We start from the raw sequence: 26,437 nt of genomic DNA on the forward strand, positions 1-26,437 counted from the left end.
CCAACTCATATCTATTTACAAATCCTGATTATCATAAGGATTCATGATTAAATACACTTGACCATTATTCCAGTCATTTTTGCAGAATTACTGTTTATCAGCTTACGTATGAGTTAACAAAGTGAAGAAGAAAATGTTTTTAACACCATCACAAAGGACAGACAAGAATGGGAAGTAATGCCAAACTCAGTAAATACAACACAAGATATCCTTCTTGATACAACTCACTTCAAATGTATTTTTGGGCATGTTTATTTTAGCTACTATGTCAAATTAACTCCATATTAAAAAAAAAAAAAAAAAAAAAAGAAAAAAAAAAATAAAAAACAATCCAACCACAAACATCCCCAGCCTCTGCTTTAAAATCTAACAGGAAGCAAACATGAACCAGCCAGACACTGGTACTTATCAAATCTGAAAGAAGGGAGTTGTCTGGCTGGATTAAAACAGATGAGGTTTGTTTGAGTGATGACATTTGTCCTACCATTGCTGAGGGGAAGAATTTTGCAGTGCTTTCTTCAGCTTATACTCCTGAAGATGAGAAGGTTACTCCCACTGCACAAATACATGCGGGTATAAAGATGTACATTTCCACACACGGGAGATACAAGTCCTGAAACTTGTGACATCTGCAGTGTCCTTCCCAAACCACGGCAAACTTCAATACGTTCCCGAGCCATGCACATCATTTCCCACTTCAGCCAAGGGAGAGCTCACTCACTTAAAAGTTGACCACTCTGGGCTCAAAAATTTTTGCAACCAATTTATAAAACGCAAGTAATTAACAGCACGCGCGTGCGTCCACATGCATGTGTCATTTATTTTTACTCCCACCAATGCCTCTTTTAAAGCAAACCTGCCTTTGAATGAAATAAATCAAATAAATTTACCCGTAAAATCAAAGCAGGAAAACACAAAGTTACAGCACAATATCCAAATTGTTACAAATGAGCCGAACTTTGAATTCCCTCCACTTAGAGCTGCCCAGGCGCGGAGATAAAATTACAATAATTCATAATTTGCCATACCGAGGGCTATTGGTTTTGGAAATGTTGGCTGCTTGCTAACATGTAACGTTTTAACTTCGGAGCCAAAAAAAAGAGAGCCCCCGTTTGTAGCTGGAATACAAACCCAAATCCCAGCAATTCTGCTCCGTTTGGCTTGGGAGCGTGTCCAGGAGCGGGATTTCTTGAACAGAAAATAACCTCTGAAAGGAAAAGCATTTCCAAACGTGTCATGTGGGGGTTTGGGTTTGTTTTTGTATTTTTTTGCGGTGTTTTCTTTTTTTTTTTTTTTTCTCTCCTACTCGAACGAGGAAAGAAATCCTAACAGCGGGAAGACTTGTCAGCGTTTCGCCATCCATAAAATTGTTTTTTCCCCCCCGCTCCTCCTTTCGCTTGCAGTCCTGGCGTCGGCTTGTCTCATCTCGCTGCTGCCCCAGCCCCAGCCCCAGCCCCAGCCCCCCCGCACACCGCCCCGGCGCAGCGGGGCCGCCGGCCGCGGGGACACCGGCCCAGGGCGCCGCCGCGGCTGCCCCGCCGGGCGCACGGAGGGATGCTGCGGCCCGCCGCTGCCCCGGGACACGGCACGGCACGGCACGGCACGGCACGGCACTGCACGGCGAAGGATGCGGAGCAGCGCCGGCGGGAAGTTTGGGGCGACGGGACTGTCCCCGTCCCCACGGTCCCCGCCGCCGTCGTATCCCGTACCCCCCCGCCTCGCCCTTCCCGGGACGCGGCCGGGAGCCCCGGCTCTTACCTGCCACCGGGCGCGGGCTGGGGTCTCGGCGCGCCGCGGGCGGGAGCGGGGCTGCAGCTGCGCGGCGGCGGCGGGGCCAGGGCGCAGCGGCAGCGGCAGCAGCAGCCCCGGCCGGCGTCAGTCAGGCGGGAGCCGCCAGGCTGTATTAGTGCGCCGGGCTGGACCGCGGCCAGCAGCGCCGCCGCCGCTGGCCCGCCCCTGCCCCCCCGCCCGCCCCGCGCTCGCACACACGCACACACGCAGGCGGGCAGGGCGCTCACCTCCGGCGCCCCCCGCCCTGCAGCCCCGCCAGCGCGGGGGCGCGGCACCCCCTCCGCAGCGGGCACCCCCTCCGCAGCGGGCACCCCGCGGCACGGACACGCACCCCCCCACACAGAACCCACCCGCGCACCCCGCCGCCTCACAGCCGCCTCGCCCCCCGCCCCGCTCGCCCCCCGCCCGGCGCCCCGCGGGAGGGCCGCCGCCTCGGGCGCTGCCATTTCCCCGCCCCGCGGCTCCCTGTAGAGGGGGCGCCTCGATCGCGCCCTGCCCTGCCCGGCGCGGCCCAGGGCCCGAGGAGAGGCTGGAGGGAGAAGCCGGGCCTGGGGCTGCGGGGGGTCGTCGAGGCTTTTGTATGTGGCCGCCGGGGCCGCCCTGGGGCAGAGGCTCTGCCCGGTGCCACCGCAGCCCGCCCTTCGCCTGTGGCCCCTCACACGAGTGATGGCCGCAGTGGCCAAGCGGGGTGTGGGGCCACTTCACCTCCGTCCTGCACCACCCGGGGCGATGCTGACCAGGCTTTTGGGCACAGGGGACAAACTCCGGCTATGGGCAGAGACTGGGAAGATATCTCTCTGGGGCGGCTGGACAACGGCAGAGAGATGTGGGGTACAGCTGCGCCTTCCTACACCGCGCTGTGCTGCGGCCACCTGCTCTCCCCGGGCGTTACGCTCGGCTTTCTCTGCCTGGACCCCACACCAGAGCTGTCACCTGCCTGGGGTGTCTGACAGAAACCCCCTTCGTCTGGTATTTGGGCCATGGCAGCCAGCTGGGCTCCCACTGGCTGCAGAGTCCGCATCTTGAATTTGCTGTCCTTAAGATCTTCCTGGCAATTTCATGAGCTGGGCTGGTAGGACCTCCACTTAGCTTTTAACTGCAATGCAAAACCAAAAAACAAACCAAAACAAATCATTTGTAAACAGGATTAGCAATACTTGCACAGGGTTTTTGAATGGTCCCCTCAGTTCATGGGACTGGTCAGAGAACAGCAAACTGCAGCTGTAACCAGTGAGCAGATGCATTTACGGCTCTAGGTATTACCTGTTAAACCCTCATATTACCTATGAGTAACTATTTCTAGCTGCGGAACATATTGCATTAGCTGTAATAAGGAGGGGCTGAAAGAGAAATATCAGGGAAGTCAAGTGGCTTCAAGGGCACAAGAAATGAAAGGTTGGGTGAAACTGGGGCTCTAGACAGCGCTAGGAATAGGTACTGGCTGAACTTGACCCTGGTTGCGTTGAGGGGCTCCAGTTAAATCCCACTGAGCCTTTTGAGGTCAATCAATAAATATGATTAAAGATACCATCCTGCTGACATTTTCACCAAAATTTTTTACATTGTAAAACATGACAGAAAAGCTAACATTGTTTGAGTATACATCAAAAAGCCACAATGGAATTATAGTTACATGGCGCAAATGTATCGGGGCATATGCGTGTGCCAGGGTTGTGGTGGAATAGGGATATACAATGTAATGCCTCAAGTACCTCTGTTCCTCACTTTGGCCCAAAATGTCTTAAAAATATCAGCGGCTTCCCCACTTTACTGTGTCCCTTACCATATAGGAAACTCCTCAACAGACAAGTGGCAGAAGACATGCTGTTATTTATAAATCGCTGTAAACACTAATAAAATGCTAATCATACATTCTAACTCAGCATGACTTGAGATTTTATATTCATAATGCTGTTTAGTTTTAACTTACGCACTTAGGATTTTCACTGCAAATGCTATACATGTGGATAGTTAGCGTGGCTAGGCTGTGGCATGGTGTGTAACTCACCGAAGCATGGCTCTTGATTATGAATTTGAGGGATCTTATACCACGTTCTGCTGTGTCCCACTGCAACTCTTTCAGGTGTTGAAACCTCCATTTTCTCGTGCCTCTGCTCACAGTTGCTGCAGCCAACAAAGACGTGGCAGGACAAGGTGGGTGTATAGTCTCACTTTTTCGGTGCACATGTGCTATCTCCAGCCCATCTTCGTTAGCAGGGTGAATTAAAATGTCAGTTCTGCTACTGGAGATATCCTAGCGAGTGGGGGATAGCAACAGAGCCACTGCATAGATTTAATAGGCAGTTCCCAAATCTTTACTTTGATAGTAGCTGCAAGTTAAATAGGCATAGACTATTTGTGACGTGACTGAATTGCATTCATATTTTGTGGTGCCAATTTTAACTGCACCGTTTTGAAAAAAGCCTAGCTAAAAGAGATCACATGGCTCTATATATTACTAGAGTTTGTTATACTGCAGACTGTACAGCTGGGAAGAGTTTTTTTGCATACAGTTGTATTTCAGATCATGAGGCACATGCGTGTAGCCGTTTTATTACAATGGTTGACTATCTGCTGATGTTACCTGTGACCTGCTAAACCTATTGAACTCTGTATCTTCTCAGGAGTAGGGCTCTCCTTTCCCCTCTCACTAGACATGCTTTCAGACCCATCCCTGAGTCCAAATCCTTGTCCGAGTGGCTTCCAAAGCCTGTGTCCTCCTTGAAAGGCTCCACTGCCCCCTCCTCCTGCTGGAGTGACTCATCACCTGTCACTCCTCTGCACCGCCTGGGCTCTGCTGATTCCATTTCTCATTTGCCGTTATCCCACTCGAGTGCCTCATTTCCCATCCTCCCCCTTATAAGTGCAGACACCCTCCCTTAGCCTGCACATGGTGTAACTTTCCTGCTCAAATCCCATCCTGTAAAACACCAACCAACCTTCTGTACTTAGAAACCAAACCCTGATCTGAGAGTATTCCTTTTTTTTGGTCTGTATTTTGTCTTTTTATGCTGGATAGCTCTGTAAAGAAAATCATCAGTAAAAGGATATGTAGAAAATAGTAAAGACTGGACGTAGCTGTAAAAGGGAAGGAAGGGTTCTAATTTCTTTTAGCGCTGAAACTGTGTGAAACACATAGAATAACATGAATTTTCCACTTGGAGGGAACTGCAAGTTCCTAAGAGCTGTAAATATATCGACTGTATGTACTGCTCCAGGGCTCCAGTGAAATACTGGCACTGTCCACCACTGAACAAGAAATAGCTGTTACAAGAGCAGGGTCGTATGCTGCGTGATGGAGATACCTCGAACGGCTCCAAGTGTGCTGGGACTGGCACTAGAAGACTTCTAGCCACAGTATCATGGATTTGCTGTGTGAGTTACATTTTCCTCATGGGCTTTCTCTAGGCAAAGACACAGCAGGCACTCGCCTCTGGCAGCAGATTCTTGGGAACAGCAACATAGCTGTGGTTCTGCTGCCCGCTTTGCCTGTGCCAGAGCCCTGGAAAGCAAGGGCTGTTCCTGTATGGCAGTGTGGAGTCAGACGTGCAGGGCAGCATTGTGGAGAAGGAGAAGCTGACTGTTGAAGCAGCAGCAATCACCATCTGTCGCAGATTGAGTGACACACTTCACTCAGAGAAGTAGCAAGATGTTTATTGGTATAAAACAGAGCTTTAACAAAGTTTGATAGCAAATGCAACAGTAGTTTAGCAAGATTCGATGGCAAGGTACACTTAATTCTTTATTGCACCAAGGACAGGCTCAGACAAAACTGTCAGGGAGACCCTCCCATTGAGTCATTGAGGTTCAGAAAGGACCCCCTTGTGCTCTAAACTTCTCAGAGGGGAGTTTAGGTGTGGCTAGATCCAGACTTAGTCTTGGACTTGGTCAATGGTTTATTTCTAAAGGATTATATGTGCACAATCAATACTTTATACCAGTTAGCTAAGATTTCAGTTTAGCATGCTATTAATCACTTACCAAGAATCTGTTGCAGCAAGGAATCTCTCAGCCTCAAGGTGTATCCTTGAGAGGCATCCCTACTCAAGGGGAGATCCCGGAGTGCAGCCCGCTGCCATGCAGGAGGGCTCGACTGGCTCTGGGCTGTCCACTATTTATGGAGTAAGATAATCGACTCGGTCATATGGGAGTATCGACTACAGAAGTTAGGTTCTTCCATGCTTAGCTTGAGTAGGACCTTGACCAGCACCTTTAAGTGGGCACATTGTTCACAGCAGTCCCTGGCTATTGTGTCTTTATCTGTCTCCCCTGAATTCACCTTGAGTCAGATACAGCCATCACGACCCAGATACACCCATCACAACCACCACAGGTGGTTATCACTTGAGCATTGTCACGGAAACAAAAGTTTGGGGGGTGGGGAGCGGGAAGCACACCACCACACCATCTCACTCTCTCAGTGGGTGCATGAACAAGGAGTCCAAACCCTACCAGGATGCCTAACTCCATGCCTTTTGCTCCCCTTCTCAGGGTAGGACTGGGTGTAGGACCGGGCCAGTCCCAACCCCTCACCCTTGGGTGTGGCTACACCTGACATTGCTTGTGCTGCCTAGAAGCTTGGAGCTTGCTCAGTTTACCCTGCTGCTTATTCACAGGTGGTCTGGGTATCTCCTAACTAAGGTCAGAACAGTTTGGACACATCTGTCTCAGATTTAACAATAAACACTTGAACCATCAGGGAGCCTTCTGTCACACATCTTTTCCAGCACAAGCAGGATAAAACATTTGCTCCATACAAACATGTTTCATGCTACTCACATCAATTTCCTGCATGTTTGTGACTTAAGATGCTAATTGTCAGAAGAAAAACAGGTGGAAAAAGCAGCTGCAATCTTGTGCAATATGCTGGTAAATGCAGCATTGCAGGGGCTGTGCTGGGCAGCTGGGCTCTCTGTTCTGTCACAGCAAAGGCATTAGAATTGCTCATCTCACTATTCTTCGCTTCAGACTCTAAAAGTGAAGCTATAAATTCAGAAAGGCAGAAGAAGGAGGTAGGCAGGCAGGTTTGGAGATGCATGCCTAAAAGGAGAGAAGGAAAACAGGGAATCAGCAGTAGCATGGACATGTTAACAAGGAGCACCTGAGAAGACCGTAAAGCAATAGTTCAGAAATTATAGGAGACACAGAGGTGAACAGGATGAGTAGCTTCGTGTACTGCCACCTGAATGTGGATTCAATCCCTTTTCAGTCAGACAATGAGTAAGAGCTAAAATTTATCATTTAGCTTCATGGCACTTTTCATCCAGAGTTGAAAGAGGTGTTAAGAAGTGAATGAGCGCACTGTGATATGGACAAATGAACTTAAAACATTCTTGGTAACTTTCAATTACCAACCAAAAAGGACTTAGGAAAACATTTGAACTGGCCAGGTTACTACAGTTTTTAGAATTGGAAATTATAATTTTCTACTCGTCACTGTAATTGAGCTAAAGATTTTTGTTATTGTGTGTATGTAAGTACCTGCTGAAGCAGCTGCACAAGAATGAAGTCATATTATTTGTGATTAAAGATTTTTCATGCAAATTCTGCTCTGAGCTACAAGAACATAAATTTTCAGTAATTCCAGTGAAATTTGTCATCATCTTATTATACTCAAACTCCCTTGGTTTTTTCCTTTTCTTTGATCCACACACAAAGACTTGCCTTTAATCCACTGAAGTTTTTAATGCACTGAGATCCAGCTACCTGTCTCATTGTTTGTTCTGAGTTTGCTCTCTGCTACAGATGCTTAGAACAATATGGCTGTTGGGATGTCTTTCTATTTCAAGAGATGTGGATTGAGCCAAGACTAGCTGAGATTAGTTTGAGGTACAAGATCTTCCAGCTGACAGTCTATTGCTTCCTCCTCAAAACTGTGGAAGCAGAAGGACAACCTACTTTTGGTTGGAGGAAGAAGGACAGAGACAACCTACTTTTGCATTTCTTGTTCCTTTTGTGTAACGATGTTGATGACTTAGTAAACCTTCAAAGGTAAAGTCTAGAAGAATTCTGTTTCCATTCTTTTTAGGCAGCACTGGCTGAAATGTGTAATAAATCACTTGCCTGCTCTTTGCTTGCCCTGGCTGAAATATTTATGTGCCTCAGTCTCAGCTGGCATTAGTTCAAGAACCGCTGTAATCCCCTGCCTTCACTTCACCTTCTGAACTTCACACCTAATGTTGGGAAGAATCAGATGAACTGTCAGCCATTTTATACAACCCCACTCTTTATTTTACCAACCTGAAAAGTTTTCTTGTTGTTGGGGATTTGCTTGAATGAAGAGAAACAGTATGAAAAGATTCATAAACAGTAAGAATGAACCACTGTCCTCTGACTTCACACATACCCACAGGTCTCAGGATTTCCCTGAACTTTGGCATCAAAGCCAACAGCTATGGTTGAGCTAGAGCAAATCTTCTGGAAAAATAGATTTTGAAATCTTTAGTGATGGAAAATCCATTACAAGCCTTGCTAAGTTGTTCCATGTTCAGGCTTATCCTTGCTGTAAGAAAAATGGCTTTGTTCGCTCTGAATTTTTCTAGCAATTTGATCTTGTATCTTTATACACAAGGCTGAAAGCTCACAGTCTGTACTTATGCTACCTCTTCCTTCATAGACATGAGAATGGCCCTTAAGTATCAGGTGATTAAATCATCTTAAGAGTCACTGGGGTCTCCTTTGAGCACTCTCTAAATTCTCAATGCCTTTTTGAATTGTGGACATCAAGAGCCCAAGGTTCTCCAGCTCGACCAGACATCAGGGGACATACACAGAGCTCAGCCAACTTTGTTAGCCTTGTTTATTATGACTTAAGTTCAACTATAAAGATCACAGTAGCATTTTAATAAAATTTTGGCTCTTGCTGAGATGATGCCCAAGATCTCTTTAGATTCCACGTTAGACTTCCCATCTCATACCTTGGACTGAAAACGTTCTTCACTCCCGCATGTCACCTTACTGTGAGCGTGCAGGAACATGCGAGTTTTTCGCATCAGGCTTACAAGCAAGTACTGCAATAGCTTCCTTACGGGTGTGGGGGGAACTCCCCCTGAAGAGCAGATTAGGCAAAAATCTGTCAGAACAGCTAGTTCTTTCTTGCAAATAGGGGGAAATGGAGTGACATTGAGGTCCTCACCTGTCCTGTTGACAATCTAACTACATAATTTCCTTGATTTTTTCTCCTCTTTTCAACAATGCCATAATTTGTGAGATTGGCAAAGTTCTCAGTAACACCTCCATCGTTTGTTCTGTGTCATTGTAAAATCATAGTTAAATACTGTACGGTCAAGACATGATCTCTTTGAGCCCTCATTAAAAGCCCATCAAGTTGATAAAATTTTCCCCATTTGTGGTGACATTTTCAGACCTAGGATCTAGTTAGTTTTTAATCAATTTAGAATAATACAAATTCAATACAGCTTACATTAATTTCCTAATTAAAATGTCAGGTAGCGTGAAGCTGAATACCTCTGAAAAGTCTGTAATATCAAACCCATTTCCTTTACCAGCTAAACTTTTAATTCGATTTTAATTTCACCAGATACTTTTGTTCACTGGTGATACTTACATTGTCCTCCTTTAATTCTTTAGCAACTATGACCTGTGTAAACTGTTCCACTGCTTTACCTGCAATTTGTTTTAGCTCTGAAAGACCTCTAATTAATCCACCTGTTCCATATATGTCTAAAAATGCTGGCGTAATATTAGCTGTCTTCCACCTTAATGTTCCTAGCCTTCCAGAATCTGTTGAAGCAGTGTGCATCAGTCAGAGAGCTCCTCAGTGCTCATATTTACAGTTCTTGAGAGCAAAGTGTCAGGACCTGATGATTTCAAAATCAGTTTTTAACAAAAAAGTTAGGATTTGCTTTTTAACATCATCTTCAGTTATCGTTAAAATAGAAAATATGTTATTACCTTGCCGCACAAGTAATGTATCAATTAACTTGTTATTCCAGATACTTTTTGAAGTCTTTATTATTCACAGTTCTATCATTTTCACCTGGTACTGATACAAATAATTGTTTGAATTACTTTAATTCCTGGGATGCTTAACTCTATTCTTACTGTTAATTCTGCTAGCCATGTATTTCTGCTCCTTTTGTTTCCATTATTACTTTTTTTCTAAAATGACTATTTCTTTTTCCCCCCCCTGTGTTTTATAGGCTGTATTTGCATTCAGATCCCTTCTGAGTCTGTCTGTTCTCTGTTAACCAGAATAGCCCCCGTTCTCAGTTAGGTGTGGTTTCAAAAGCATCTCCTAGAATGTTTTAAGCAGTTCCTGATTATTATTGCCTTTTCTATTTTTTTTTGCTTTTTCTTGCTTTTCAGCTGATTAAGCTTTTAACTAAAAGCTATTAGAGAGCTTTGTGAGACCAGATTGTTTGGGTTTTTTTTAAATGACCAAGAACATGTCTGTCTGTCTGAACTATCTCCTGGTCACACAAATGCGATCAAGTCATGATACCTTGCACTGAAGCAATCTCTTTAATTTACTGACAGGTTTCTTTACCAGTCGAAACTGAGACTGACACATATTACTTTCATGTTAGATGCTGAAATTTTTCTGAATAAAGTATTTAGGGAACCGATCCTTTGTGAGCAGAACTTTTCACAAGAAATTATTGACCTGACAGGATACCTTTCCTCCTTTTCTGAAAGTACCTTTAAAAGTGGGTCTGTAGAGATATTTTTTTCACTTGGCCATTATATATATATATGTATGAAGAAGATCAGCATGTTTTTGAAGTATTAAGAGTGTAGTCATCTTAACATGCTAATTTCAGTTCTTGTGGGCCTTCTTCCATTTGAAACTGATCCTAAACAGTTCCACCCACAGAAGTTTGGGACAAAATAGAAACAAAATACTTTTGTCTTTATAATGTTAAGGGATGGGCGTGTGGAAGTGTTAAGTTAGTCACCTGTGAACAGCTTAATTGTTCTTACCATGTTTTATCTTCATAAACCAGCCACAGTGCAGCAGTAATCCCTAAAAAGCCCTTGTATGTTGTTTTTATTTAGATGGCATGGTTATTTGTATCCTCATGTACTAAGTGGTTTCTTCATACAATTGCTGTAGAAAGGGAAATTAATGGTCACAACAGGCCAGTAACTCCCCGCCCTGCACCCCTGCCTCCACCCCCCCCCCCACCCCCCCCACCCCACCCCCCCCGCTTTTTATTTTTCATGGACTTACAAGGTCATTAACAAATGTCTCCAAGAAAGCCCATCTTGGCATGGTTTTTGAAACTCTCTTCACTAAATTGTGTCCTCAGCCTTCCTTCTCCAGATGAAAACATGAAAAGATGTTCACAATTAATGTTGATGGCAAACATCTCCTTAATAATGTTTTATGTTAAAACACTCCCATGGTTTAAACAAAGACAGTATATATGTCTTCCAGGGGAGGGGGGAAAGACATCTTCATAAAGTAGACTATTTAAAACTCAAAATATAATGAGGGGGGAAAAAAACCCTCAATGATGTCTGATAGACAAGAACATTGTGCTGATAAGCACAGCTTATTTGTTCAGTGTTGGCATTAAAGAAGGATGCAGTGAGTAGAAGGGAAAATGCCATTTGTATTAGAAAACTCAATGTATTTTAATTAAAAACTTGATTTATATGGATCAGATTTATCTGTATTTTCACTATCTGGCAGAAGTAAAAAGAATCTCATAAATGTACAGTTGCTTCAAGCAATAGGGGTCAAGCAATGCATGATTTTACCATGTGTTTGCTTTAAAACAAGCTGGGTACTGACTGAATATTTTGCCTAGGGGTTCCAAGAAGAAAACCATTGCACTCCAATCTAGTCCTTGCAAATACATTAATAGCAGTTGTTTTGGAGATCGTGAAGTTATTACTACTTCATGGGACTAGTAGCAATGGTCTGTTTGGACGTCTGTGCCTTTCATAATTATCGCATTCGATAATTTATGCCCTGATTTAAAGGTGACTGCAGTTCTTGGGAACTACTACCATTTTCAATAAGTTATAGATCAGGCAGTTATTGAGTAAGGACTGCAAGACTAAGCATGTGATAAATTCACTCCCCTGGGAACCACCTGGCACCAAATACTAGGCCCCACATTTAATCAAGTTATCAGAGAAGCTGAGTTACATGAAAATCTGTTTTACTGGTTATCTGTTCAGTGACTATTTGTTAGACATCCAAAATGTACAAACCTTAAAGAATATTTTTATACCTACAAACATTTTTTTAACCCACTCAATGTCTAAAATGAAATACTTTGGGATAGCGCCTTAGTCTTACAGCTTTTAGCCTTACCATAAAGGAAGAAATAGGAGAAGAAGAAGCTGTTTTGCTATGGAGGAAAATAGACCAACATTTCAAGATGTGCCACTAAAATATACCTCTAGGCATATCACTGTATGAGCTTCAGATGAGAAAATATTTATTCCTTAAGTCTTAAAGTACCTACTTATTTTCTAGAATCTCACCACATTTGCATTATAGGGATGTACAGTGGTACACATACTATTGCCTTTTTATGATGTCTCTTCATCTTGCCCCGCTTTCCAGTCCATATTCCAGAAAAACTTCCTCATTTCTTCCACGAGGACATTTGCCCAACTATAACATGGACTTTTTTTTGTTGTTTTGTGGCTTCTGAAGTTTTGCTTCCCTCCACCACAAGACTTAAAGGCACCATATTCTGCAAACTAACACATTTAGATTCAGTGAAACCCTATGTTACTGCACACTAATGTAATAATGAGAAATGTAATTAAAGTCACTACTATAATAACATCTTATCGGAATGCACAATGAAGATAAACTTGCTTATTCCAGAGACAGAGGGCTTATTGCATAGGAAGCAGTTTGTTCTGATGGACTCTTTGATCTATAACTGCTATCTTTGTTAACTGGAGAGGTGGGGAAAGGCTTGGTATATATTGCCACATTTTCCTTCATCTGCCAAGAGAAGAATAATTAAAAATAAGGGGGGCTTCACAATCAAAGAAATGGAAAAAGTTACGCTGCCTAGTGAACAGGCTGGGGAAAAAGTTTTTAAAAAGATCTTCATTAGTAAATATTTAGAAGGCACAGATGCTGAATAAACACCTCATTTAGCTACAGACTTCAACAGAACAATTACTGTATGAAAAAAATCAAAAGAGTCAAAAGAAAAATAAAACTGGGTTGGTGACAAGTATGTAAACTGTGTATAGAAATACCACAACTATGCACAAGGTATCAGGTTTTCTTCATAAAGGGCAAGAAATTACTCTGACTCATCTCTCCATATTTTGTACACAAATGAGACTGGATGGCAGCTGAAAGCCTCAGACGTTTCAGAAGTCAGTCCCTGGGAACTGGGTGAGATAGTTTCAGCATACTGGCCCTTGGCACTGCATATCTCAAATTGGGACATTCAACTAGCTCTGGTCTTCCAAAAAAGGCACTAACAAGCACAGGGAAATAAAGAACAAAGGGAGTGATTTCTTTTTTTTCTGCTTAAGGCTTGTGAAACCTAGAGCACCGCATTAATAGTTTATTCCAAATACTTAAAAACTCAGTGCATGGGTCCATGTTTGCAGAGCCCAAGTGGAAATGACTCAGCATGCCAAAAAGAAAAAGAGCAGGCTGTCCTGTTGTAATCCACATAATTAAAATATTCTGCCTAAATGCATTACATCTCCCCACACACATCAAAGGCTTGTGTTTCCTCAAACTCTCCATTTACATTTAGGGAAGCCAGAGTTCTTAAGCTGTTGTGAGAGAGAAAATGTGATGTGGTCTGGGCATCTCTGCCTTGGTGGGGATAACAAATCACAACACTCTATAAAATACCAGGTCCCAGGCAAAGATGTCTTATATATAATGTACACTGCAGCAGTGCCACTGCTTTATGTTGCCACAACAACCCTTTGCTGTGCTAAGGACTGCATGCCTGATTCAGTGTGTATGCTAGCCGGTATTGAAATGCCTGCACTAGGGCATCTAGGTCCTTCAACGATCTAGAAAACCAGCAGCCCAGCTGTGTGAGAAAACGAGGTTGCAGGTGTTAAGGAATAGTCACAGGAATTTATGTCCTAGTCAGCAGATTTTAAAGGCTTCCTGGGGGGTGATTTTTGGTTTACTTGGTTTCTGAAGGTTGTGTGAGTAAGTCCTGGGAAATGGAGAGCTGCCTGGAAGGATGGCATCTCTGAGTGAATGGGGCAAGGGCCTGCTGTGACACTACTGGTATTTAGATAGGGCTATCTTCTGCAGGGTTAGATAAAAACAGTTAAGACTTTCTTCACCTGAATGTGTGAGGTATTTGCTATCTTGCCTAGCAGCCTACAGATGGTGAAGAATGCAGGTTGAGAGCTTGCAGTTTAGGGAAATAAGGACTCAGAGATCCTGATCTGGGAAGACCAGCAGCAGCAGCTGCGGGGTTTTGGCCCAGTAATAAGAGTGACTGTGATTGCAGAGATCTCCTGAAAAAAAATGAGGAGCCAGGAGTAATTCTTGTCTGGGCTGCTTGCACTACACCTAACAGGTAGTGGGGTATGTGTAGCCTCATGGGGCTTTGCTGGGAAGAGAGATGGGTAGGGAAGATGAGGGGCAGGCACTTAGTGCTTGTACTTCTTGTATGAGGACCAGGAGGCCAACTGATGTGAGCAAGGAGAATGATCAAAAGCCTTAGAAGAAAAGGTGGAAAACAAAAACTTCTATAGCCCAGTTAGCTGGGCCTAGATTGATGTGGCACAGGTCAAGGATGCTGAGAACATGAAAAGAGTGAGGATAGGGTCCAGGATGTGGTGGTGGTACCCCTCCCTCTCCAGATGTCAGGTCCGATCTTTGCCTTGGTTTAGGGGGCTGTGTTCCAGCTACCTATGTGACAGACAGTGTCAGGAGTCTGCTAGTGGGGGCAGCCACTCCATGAGATGGAGGCTGTCGTGTGGCCTGTATTCCTCTTGGCTGAAGCAGCTTCTCCCTTTGGGTTTCTTTAATGTTATCTGGCACTTCCAGAGGGCTGGTGCCATTTACTAGGGTATTGTACCGCGTATCTCGTGAAAACAAAACTTATGACCGACTACTATAAACAACTACCACACAGTGGTTCTTTAGGGGATGAAGAAATGAGACCATGGACTGAACATATTTTTGAAAAATTTCCTTGCTCAACTTCTTTTCTTTTCCTGTGATACTCCTAATTTTCTCTAGCAGAAGTAACTGTTCATTCTGTTGCTTTTAGTCTTATGCTAATGGTTTCCCAATTAATTAGGCCTTAATGAAGAGCTGGGGAATGGATCTTATTTCTACAACATGGCTGTATAATCCCCTTCTGGTAAAGTTTTGATGGCAATTGTAACAGTTCTCCATGCCTGCCTTAGCCCCTCAGTCGAAAGCTCTTGGGCATAAGAGTAGGTGGTTGCTCACAGCAGTGTGATTCTCACAGTGTGAAGTAGGTGGCTGGGCTCTTCGTAATGGACTAGACTAGGTGCTCCCACAGTGGGGTCAGTGAAGTGTGTGTGCAGCTCCGTGACGGTCTTCAGCTGATGAAGGTAGGGCTGCTATCAGTAGGGACCATCCCACTTTCCCTGGCTGTGCCTTCTTGTCCCTTCTCTCATACAGGCATTTATAATTGGGTCTCCATGGGGAGAGCTTGATGGGTAAAAAGTCCAGCTGAAAATGAAACATGTCAAATGTGTTAGCATTCAGCTGGACAACATGCTGACGTAGGCGTGGTTGTGCACTAGTGACATGAAGGAAAGATGAGGATGACAGAATCACGGAATGGTCAGGGTTGGAAGGGACCTCTGGAGATCATCTAGTCCAACCCCCTGCTAGAGCAGGTTCATCTACTGCAGGTTGCATAGAATTGTGTCCAGGCAGGTTTTGAATGTCTCCAGAGAAGGAGATTCCACAACCTCTCTGGGCAGCCTCTTCTAGTGCTCTGTCACCCTCAAGGTAAAGTTTTTCCTCATATTCAGACAGAACTTCTTGTTTTAAGAAAATCAAGAGCACACCTTTACAGCAGCAGGGGAACATTATGTAGGCTTAGTGACATGGCTGTCTCTCGATGGTATGGGGGCTCTATATGCCTCTGCATGGCACTTAGGGGTTTTGTTTTCATGTGTGTGGGAGCAAAGCCATTTGGAGTCAGCTGCTAGAAAACATGACACGTTTGAAATGTCTGCTTCAAGAGGCACTTGGCTCAGGACTTCACAGGGGTCTTGCACCCCTTTGTAGGACAGTAAGCACCAGACCACCTTCTGAGGAAGGTATGAAGTAGGGACTATGTTACCACAGCAAGATAGTGGTTACAGCAAAATGGAGCAGGGAGGTTCTGGGTCCTCCTTGGCTTAAAGGAGTTTAATCTGTGGTACCTCCTTTCTGAAATAGCCACTGAGCTATGGGAAGGTCTAGCATGAGGTCATTGAACTCTTGTTGAAATCGGGCCGCTGTTCAGCAAAGAGTGCAAGACTCTTGAGGGCACAGACTAAGTGGAGAGGTACACAGCCTCCTTTTTTAGAGAAATGTGTCTGAGAATGGGAAGTCTTGATTCTTGTCCATGTACTGGGAACTGCTTCACAACACTTGCCTGACAAGCCATTGACTCTGCAGCATTGGAAACAAGACCGAGGACTCCTTTCCCAAGGGGATATTTAAACTTTTCATTGGAGAAGATTTAAACTTTTCATTGGACATATTTTGTCAGCAATGATTTTATTACTCAGTGGCTATTAATCATGTGCCTTACTGTGGCACTCATATTTCAAGTCATTAGCCTTTTTATTTTCTGGCAAAAATGTAGTAGATCTGTGAGAGTGACTGTTCCCTGCTGTTGAGAAAGCCATGGCATCATAAAACTTGAGAAGCCTTGCACTAATGTAATCAATCTACTAAATGACATCTATATTTGAAATACTGTGTGCACGTATAATGCCTCACAGTAGAAAACAAAATACTGCTAGCACTACCATGTTGTGGCTCTGTTCTGGCATTTGGCGAGTTTCTTGTGTGAAACTTCTGTGCTGCAAACCCTTCTTCTACCTGAAGGTCTGTTCCCTCTGACTTAGTGTTGCTTATCAAACACAAATGGTGTGTTGCCACATAACATCTTGATATCAGGTTTGCATCTTAGCAAAATGGCAAATAAATCTTTTTTATTTAATTACGTTATCTCTCAGATATGAAAGATAATGTTTGCCACTGACTTTACATCCAGTGAATGTTTCCTGTAAGTTTTTTTGCTTTGTTAAGCAAAGCCCTAGGAAATGTGAGCCAACTTATTTTGAAGTTCTTTAGCGTCTTACTGTCTACAAAGGCAACAGCCATCTTAGGTGCATTGCTCACTTTGATCTGTTCTCCTCTCTGCAAACGAAGAATTAATCTATACAGGACACAGTCCTATCTAGAAGTACTGTATGGGATCCAACTGTGAGTGAATAAAAATGCAGATTAAATTAGGGGCAAAATGTTGACAAGTCTGCAAGACAAACATGGAAAGAATGAACCTTTTGCAGACCTATGAATGTGAGTTTCCTCAGAAACTTTTAGGGTCCTTGTAAATTATTATCTAGGCACAGCTGAGAATAGCAGTCTACGTGCTTGCTGACTTTTCCTAGTTCTTAAGTATCTGATTGAGTGCAGCAGTAGCTTTATGAATGACCATTCTGCAAATATTTTCCCCAAACTTCTGGCTTGATGCATGAGTAAAAGCTCTTGCACATTGCTCAAACTTGTGCAACTATATTATACATTAGGTTTGCACTTAGTAGCAAAGATAGCATTCTCCCCAAAGTAATCACTTCGCATAATAAAACTGCTTTAAAGTAGGGAATGTCAATGCTTGGTGTTGACTGCACACCTACAGAGCTATATGCATAATGCTTACATTAATAGAGAATATTTTAGGAGGAAAGGAGCTAAAAAACCAGGCTACAGGGTAACTGGGGTCCTAGGTAATCAACAAAATGACTTCATACCCCCTGTGAATGTTTGCTGCTCACAGCAAGGAGCTTCTGTACTAACCTATTAAAATCTTTTGCCCTACCGCTGGAAAATTTAGTAGGGGTTTTTTGAGGGTAAATAAATTATCATGCCCATCTACCAGATTAGGGCTAGACTGATGTACTGTATAATCTTGAGTAAATCAGAAGTAGCCAGGAACAGAAAGAATGCTTCATTATTTTACAACCCAGAGAAATCAGTACATGTAAAATTAGATTCCCTTAAACATGCAGGTCTGTTCAAGCCACTCCTGAAATTCCTTCATGATGGGGGAGGGTGCATGCAGCAAGAATAACCTTCCCTTGCTAGTTTCTCCAAAACTGTTTCAGTATTGGAGACAGAGCATGCACGGTTTCAGGGAATGGGGTGGGCCTTGCACTGAATTTTCCCTCCTTCCTAGTCTTCTCAGTGTAAGATGCGACCACATTCTCTCTCCTTGGAATGACTGTTCAGGTGTAATTAATTTCTAGGGTATCTGAGCAGTGACACTGTGTTTGGGATTTTACCATGATCCTTTTCTATTGTCTGGAGGAGGCAACATCTGGAATATGAAATTAGCTCTTCCCTGGTTAGCGTGAGGCTTAGGAAGGCACTGGCAAGTATGTGAAAGACAAACATCACACATGCAGACGAAATGGTGAATAATATCCCTACTCTGCAGTATTTCTATAGGGTGTGACAAATCACAGCATTCCTTATTCCTTGTTTACCACTTAAAGATGAATGGCTCTAGGAAGTTGTCTAGCTGTATTTATTCATTTTGGCAAATGGTCTTTCCCAGTAATTGATTTGATAAGTGAACTGAAAAGGTCCAGATATTTTTTGCAATGGGATCATTTGCACTATACGCAGATATGGGTGTCGGTATAACAATTTCAGAAGTATCATGGAAGTTGAGGCAATGCATGTAAACATGAATAGTGCGCAAAGAAGTTGCTTAAATGTAATACATTCTTATGCAGTCAATCATTCTTTATTTCTAGCTTTCCTGCAAATACTGGAATGAAATTGCTTGCTGTCCCCTTTTTGAGAATAATTGGTACTTTTTGTAGTGCCATTGTAGTGCTCCTGCAGAAAACTGGTTATTTTTCTTGTGTTCCTGTTCTTATGAAGCATTTTATTGAGAAAATAAATTGTCAAGGATAGTAAAATTAGGCATAACATCAGAAAACATTTTTGTGAGACCAGAATTTTACTGTTCAACTGAAAAAAAGTAAAGGTTGTTCTAACCTCATCTGTGCTTAGGCTCTCATTATCACAGAACCTTCTATCAGGCAGAACCTAGCCAGACTTGTAAAACTACCAAAGGAAGAGCTGACACAGTTGATTACCATTTCCAAAACTCATGACTTGGCTTAAAGACTGGAAGATGGCCATGGATATGGTTTTGGGGTTTTTTTGGTTTTTGGCAACAAGATACAAAAGTTATCAGCAGTTCTGTTGTTGAGACCTTAAATGGCATCAGACCTAGTCAGCCAAAAAGAGTTAGAAATTCCTTGTGGTTTTGACCTAGTTCCTAGTTTGACAGCAGATGATTGAGAGTATGCAGCAGGGTAGTTTATGACAGCCTGTGCAACTGAGGTTGTAATGTGGCTACAGGATGAAGCCTGTCCTTGACATAATTAGCTAAACCTTTCTCTACTCTACAAAGATAGGAAGATAAAGATTTGTCCCACATGTGGAAGGCTGCTTTCCAGAGACCATGCAAAGTGAATTTGCCAAAACTGTTTGCAGAAATCTGTGATTCTTCATCATCCTGTGGTTCAAACAGCTCTTCTGATCTCCAGTCCAAAAGCTGACACTCAATATTTCCCTTTGTTTTGTAACGGGATCTTTGTACAGCTTCAGAATAACCCTAAATGAAACATTAAAACATGGCAAAAACCATGGGAATTCCAGAGTTAATGTCACCTTATTCTTAAAGAATATTGTATAGAACATGCCAGCGACAAAGGCTTGGATTCAGTCTAGATACTGAAGTTCACTCTACTAAAACAACCAATTGCTTAAAGTTCAAAGGAGGAAAGTGATCTTGACAGCAGAATACCAAGACCCAAGGAAGGCAGAGCCTGACTGATGCACAGGCATGCACCTGAGAGGGAGTTAAGGTCATGTAGGTAAGAAGGGTCACCTGTGGCTAAGCCACTTGGGGAGGATGTTTATCTGGTCTGCAGCTGTTCCTTGAATACTAAGTGTACACGTAGAAAGAGACTGTGAGTGTAAGTTATTTATATAATTTGCTGCTTGCATGAGAATGCTGGGAAGTGTGGTAAAGTAAATGTAGACAAAGGATAACGGCCCACAGCCTGTTAAGAGTGCTTACGACAATACTGTTCACTGATGGCAGGCTGTGTCCTTACAAAAGGTTTGAGAATTAGGAGGCCTTGATGCAATACCTGGGAGCTGCAGGAAGTCCAAAGGGGAGTGCTCCCTGCTAGTGGGGCTTTCCTCAAGAGAACCTGGAAGCATTTCCCCTGGGCCTGGAGAACTGTTGTAATAAATCTTACTTTGCAGTTGGCCAACACGGCCAGGTGACCCCACACCCTGTGCCGCTGCAGCCTGCTTGCTGCTGTTTGCCTCAAGTAAGTCAGATTATTTCCAGTAACTGCAGTCATGAAAGAGCTACTGCTGACCTGGCTGCTGGCCTGAAATGGGCTCGACAGTTTATCGTCTGTCTTTTAAAATGTGTGTCCTACATTTGTCAGGTATGAAGTGCTATTACCAGTGGATTCCATATCCAGCAAGAGTTAATCTCCTGTGGAAAGGGAGACATGGAGAACATTGCTTTAGGAAAAAAAGATCTACCCCTTACACTAACATGCACATACTAAGGCTCTGTGTGTGTATGCGTGTAGTATAAGAATCGGGCAGATGACTGATTCACTGTTACCTGCCAAAGTGTACTGGTAGTTGGAAGACTGTGCCCAACAACAAGGACTGGAGAAGTTTGGGTTTTTTTTCTACACCAGGAAAATATATAACTATGCAGTTAGAGCAGCTAAACAGACTGATGAACAATATAAAGAAAAATGGATTTAAAGATATCCAGAAAAAGGGAGGCTAGTTAGGTCTTTCTTTTCTGATGGATCTATTAAATGAAATAATATTCTAGCACATGCCTCTCGGCTATGATCTCACAACTATTACTTAAGCTTGGTCATATAAAAATACCATCTCTTTTCCCAGTAAGAAACAAAGGTTTGTCTGTAGCTTCTCCCCTGAGCCTAGATGACCCCTTGGGCTAGTGTGCTCAAGACTCCCTTATGTGCTGTTGGCTAACGCAATAGGCACGACATAGTAGCATCCAATTCTTAACCTCTGAATCCCTATCCCAAAGAGGTAGATAACTTACGGTTCAGCTGGCAGGGTGCAGCCTTCAGCAATGCTGCAACACTACTTTAATTTGTGCCCCTTGAGCTCTAACAGACATGCCACTGCATCCCTAAGAAACATACACGGATCATAAATAAGGTTAGATGTTATTTTAAGTAATAAACACTGAGATACAGAAACTTCATTGCAGCCTTTTGTCTTTGCCTGTCTCTTCATTTCGACTATTTTTAGTTTGCAGTCAGCATTATGACTGTGAACTCAAGGAACACTTGGACAATAGGTGCATAAATAATTATGTATAGGTCTCCAGAGCCTTAAAACATTAGCAGTGGACTCAAGTTAAATACTGGCTGGGACTATTCAATGGCTCGGGAGATTTGCTGTGCTTATACATATGAAAACAATTTCATTTCCCATGGTGAAAAACTAGCTTGCACTCCTCCGGTGTTGGTGGTGGAAGGCTTTGCACAGAAGCTTTGAGAGTTGTAAATTGATGCACTGAACACTATTCTGCAGAATGAACTAGAGCTGTCTTCTGTGTTTGGCTGCTTATACTTCACAGGAGTGATCTCTGAGTACTTTACATAGATCGAAACTGATTAAAGCTGTGTTGTTACTCATTTAAGAGTTACCCTGCTTTGTGATAACGCTGCAGTGTCACTGAAATCAGTTCAGGATATTAACTGCTAGAGTCATCACGGAAAACATACTGCACATCAGTAGGACAGGCCTGAAAGTAAAAAGAGAGAATTTTTAACTGTTTTTTTCCAATCCATATTTAAAACGTGAGTAAAAAAATGGCTTGTAAAGATAAAAGCTAAGTGTGTATCAGGGGATTTTGCATTGTTATTGCTTTGGGTTGTGATAAAAATGGTAACAATGAAGAAAATTTGTGTAACCTACTGAACCTTTTTCAGTTACTTGGTTTTTTGCATGTGTTTTTCAAAGAAAACTCTTTGATATTAAGTAGCCTATTGAAAAAGTATCTTACGAAGTGTTAGTAAAGTGGTGCAGAAAAGTAATTTTATATGCAGAAATATAATGTTTTTTTTTTAAAATGGAAATCTATATTTATGAAAGCACTCACTACACAGGCATTGATGTTGCTAACGATGTTGCAGAATTACCATGTAGATTTTTCTCTATTCGTTTTTATTTCCTTTGCAAAGTCTGTGAGATTACTTTGTTTCGATGTGTCTTTGGAGGGCTCGGTCATGGAGGACAGTGAGTAATCTTAAAGACTTACATCTCCATGGGTCACCTCTGCAATAGTAAAGGTTGAGATTCCACTGAAATACAAATGAGGAGACCTTCTGTAGCTTTGCAAGTGTATAAAGAGAAGAGTCAAGACAAGTTAGGCAGAGCTTTGGTTTGAATGACAGGCTTTGTGATCGGGGAACTTGCCTACATATGCTCAGAGGAAGTTGGTTCTCTACACAGGCTCTGCAATTAGTAGGACTGAATCAAATGTGACTCAATCAGCCTTTCTTCAGGTAGGAATGCCCAGGAAATGTTCCATCCAAGCTTTCCATTCTGTCTTGTGGCACTCCATAAAATCAAGCAGGGGCTCTGGAATACATCCAAGAGATGGAGCCAGACTTTCTTGCTGGAGCTCTGTAATTAAAGGCCTCATTTTGAGAGACAAACAAGACCTCAGGTCTTGTCTAGGCTTAAAAAAGGAAGAATTTAAATTCACATTTCCTACCTTACAGAATTGTCTTAGCCTCCAGATGACAAGTCATTCTTTAAGCTTGTGGTGAGTGCACAGCTGTCAAAAGGGGAAGTCCTTTTGCTGCTGCACCCTGTGCCTGCTGAACCACGCAGTGAGTCATTTTACATCATTGAAATGGCAGGAAACTATCTCAGAAGAAAGGAAAAAACCCAAACAAGTGGAAGATGGCATCCTGTCATTCTGGTGAGCTGAACTGGCCTGAGGGAGACCCCAAGCAGCCCCGGAACAGGTGTAGAGGGAGCAGGAACACTCCTTATGGCTTCATGCAATTAAACTGGCACAGCTGCTTCTGAAATGGTACCAAGGAGAGTCTTCCACTGATTCTGGGATTGCTGTGCAACAGCTGAGATATGCTGGGCCTGAAGGAACACAGAGGAAAGTAGTGCTCTCAAGAAACCTATCACTGGATATGCTAAGTACAGTAAATAACAGACAGTAAATATCCAGAAGAGAAGGGCTGGGACCCAGGTCTTCCTCACCCTCAGGTAAGTGCCATGATAAATAAGGCAGTTATCTTTCACTATTGGGCTTTATGCACATCAGTGCATAGTGGAACAGCTTAATAGAAAGCAGTTAGAGAACACCCCATGGCACATACGGGTTTGATCTCCCTCCAGTGTGGGAATCTGCTCTTGGTCTCCCATTCTGGGGAGATTTGAATTGGTAGGCTAGTAAGCATGCTCCTGTTCTGCTAAGGGGAAGCTTAGATCTGTTTTCTGGAAGGCTTCTACTCCTGGTTCTGGGTTGTGCAATGAGCAGACAGAGATCTCCCCGCATGCTGAACAGGCTGACATTAGGCAACTCTGACTAAAGCCAGCAGGTTGGCCTGGGACGTGTAGAATTTCATGCAGGTAAAAGGTGCCTCGTTCAGGATTCTGAAGTCCAATAGCCTTAAACGTAAGCACTTGGGAACCTGATGCTCAACTTCTGAAGTCACATACTGGGTCTGGTCCAAAACCTCTGTCACCTGATGTGATCTTCATGGGAAAATCAAGATACGTGATTCCAAACTTCCCATTAGTTTGGATAGCTATACAGAAAAATAATGGTAATAAATTAAATAAACCTGGAAATAAACTAAACTGAGTAACTAAAAAGTATCTACAAATTTATGTATTTAACAAGAACAGCTAACTCTTCCTTATAAGGTAAAATCTTGGGAAGATCAGGATGTGAATGACTGTTAGGATATATATTTCATACAAAGACAGGACATCTCCGATCTCTAACAGCTAAAGATTTCTGTTAGTTGTGTTCTTGACTTTTAAAGGATCTGATTTCTGGCAATTCTAAATGAGTTATGTTTCCCATCACTGCCTCTGACATTTCTATAAAACCAACTATAAAAAAACCCAGAGGCTGCTGTTTATGTAATTAATACTATAATTTGGGGTCTTTGCCATGTGGTCATCTCTTATTAAAGTAATTCATAGCCATAGCATAGCTGCTTTTCACAATACCTGATTATCTTTCACATTCACTTAATAGTTTTCAGGGCATTCTTGTCATTGTGCTTCCTTTTCTCTGCATTGAGTAAAAGTTTGGATTAAATAAATGCTGACCTACATACTGATATAGGGCTCAAGACACAAGTGGATTTAAGACCTCTGACCCAAAACTGAAATCTGTTGGTGTTCAAAACCTTCCGTCTTCTGTGACCTGACCTGAAGATATGTAAAAGCCACAGCTTTGAAGTTTCTCAGGTGTACTAAATTCCACTAGGGACAGGTTCTTATGCACTTTAGCCCTGACAGTGAAAAGCCACTCTTTGCTAATCTTTTATTTCCTCCTTGTTGGGGTCCACAAAGAAGGTGCACGTTTGCTTCAAGTGTGTGAAGTTTACATGCACCTGCCCCACACACATTTAGAGGAATGCTGGTAACTCTCTGTGAGCAAAATCCTTAAACCAAGCATGCGTCTAACCTGTTACAGCATGTGCCTGGTGGAGTCCTGGTCTCCTGTGACAGCTTGCGTGTCTTGTATTTCATAACCTGAAAATACTAGGAGTTGAATATGCCACCCAGAAGATTTCTGATCACTACATGAGTGACAGAAAGCAAAGGTAAGCATCTTTCTCAGCTACAGTAAGCCTCCTTTGCTGCCTCTGCTTCAAAGAAAGCTTGAAGCAGTGGGTTCAGCAAGTGCAGGTATCTGTTCCAGATCCAAGATCACTCCACACAAAGAAAAACAGTTCCCTGGAAAGCAACCAATAATGCTTCAACCCCAGAACACGCTATGGTAGACTTGGAACTCAATTTTTTTTAACTCTGAACTGCTGAAAGATAGGGATAGTGCCATGTCTGCATCACTGAACTGTCCAAATGTCCCTTTAAGTGATTTGCAGAAGTTTGGGAATTCACTGAAAAAGGAGTCCTGGGTTCCAGCCCAGCCTCTGGATATCACTATATCCTCAGTCCCAATTTGTTTTAGATAATTTCTGTCCTAACCTTATTCTTGTGGAGGACTCGGTTTAGCAAGCCACTTCAGCTTCCCTTTCCCCCATTAGCAATATTCCCTTTTCTCCATCCTTAACTGAACTGTCTCCTTCCCTTGTCCCAGTGTCTGCTGACTCCATTGCTGTTCCACCCCCATTCCTCACGCAGTCTCAGTACTTCCCATCTTCCATTTCACTCTCTGGCTTTCCATCTCAGCTCCAGATCAGTTGTCTTTTCAGTTTCTCCCTTCCCCTTTTGTGCCAGTTTACTCCCTTTTTTTTTTTTCATCCCAGCTCAGCTTTTATCCCCACTGCAACGGAACACGTCAGGCTACACCTATACAAGTAAACTACACTATGCCAGGTGACCCGCTGCTGTCTTCCTGCTGTCAAAATATTTTTGGGCACAGTGTGGCAGTCAGTGCAGGTCAAGGACTATCTCCAACAGACAGTTTAGATGTAGTAAGCCTGGCCTGAAAGGCAGCTGAGAAGGGAGATGTAGGCATACGGATGTGACCAGTGCCATGTCTATCAACCTCAGAGCCAGAGAGCAGGCTCTGGACTATGAAGACATGTAGTGACCTTTATCCGTGGCTCAAATCCACTGAAAACATGAGAATCCCTGCCAACAAGTTCTAGGATTCAACCCCACAAAGCTCGAAGATGGTAAATGTAGCCTTACTTCTGCATCTCTGAGGTAGAAGACATCAAGTATTTTGTTGGACTGACATATGTGCAGTTGCTAAAGGAGACTGCTCAATAAGGAGAGATTAGTGGACAGTTCATCTGCAAAGTTTTGAAAAAACTTTATAGAAAATGCACAGATTAATTAAAACAAAATCATATATTTACCACCACCACCCCTTGCAAGCTCCAGCATCCAATTCAAAAGCAGAAGTTTTTTAAAGATGTCACCGAATGTTCACTTATCATGCAGAAAATAATGCATGACCTAAGCCTCATCATTTGAAAAAGATGAACTATTTTGGTTAAAATTTCAAATAAGCTCAATTTTAAGGTAAGACATGAGGAAAAGTTTAGGAATCTGCTTTTGAAAACTGGTTGGCAACTTTACTTATAGGCAGAGCTATCATTGTCCAGGTTTAATCAGGGAAATTCACTTTACAAAATCTGAGAAGCTGGTATTTTATGCTAGCAATGGTAATGAGAAGTCATGTGA

The 26,437-nt window shown here is 43.0% G+C and overlaps 1 protein-coding gene across 5 annotated transcripts in view; it reads right to left on the bottom strand.

Annotated features, from left to right (window-relative positions):
• The window catches only part of SMAD9 (SMAD family member 9), a 61,842-nt gene extending 35,483 nt beyond the window's left edge, over positions 1-26,359 (bottom strand). For all 5 annotated transcript variants that reach the window (XM_080376144.1, XM_080376143.1, XM_080376142.1 and 2 more), the window contains exon 1: positions 1,759-26,359. The gene's annotated coding sequence lies outside the window, so the exon portion shown is untranslated. The remainder of the gene's footprint in view (positions 1-1,758) is intronic.
• Between the last annotated feature and the right edge of the window lie 78 nt (positions 26,360-26,437).

Source organism: Falco punctatus (assembly GCF_963210335.1).
Source record: "Falco punctatus genome assembly, chromosome: 2".
In the NCBI taxonomy this organism is placed as follows: domain Eukaryota; kingdom Metazoa; phylum Chordata; class Aves; order Falconiformes; family Falconidae; genus Falco; species Falco punctatus.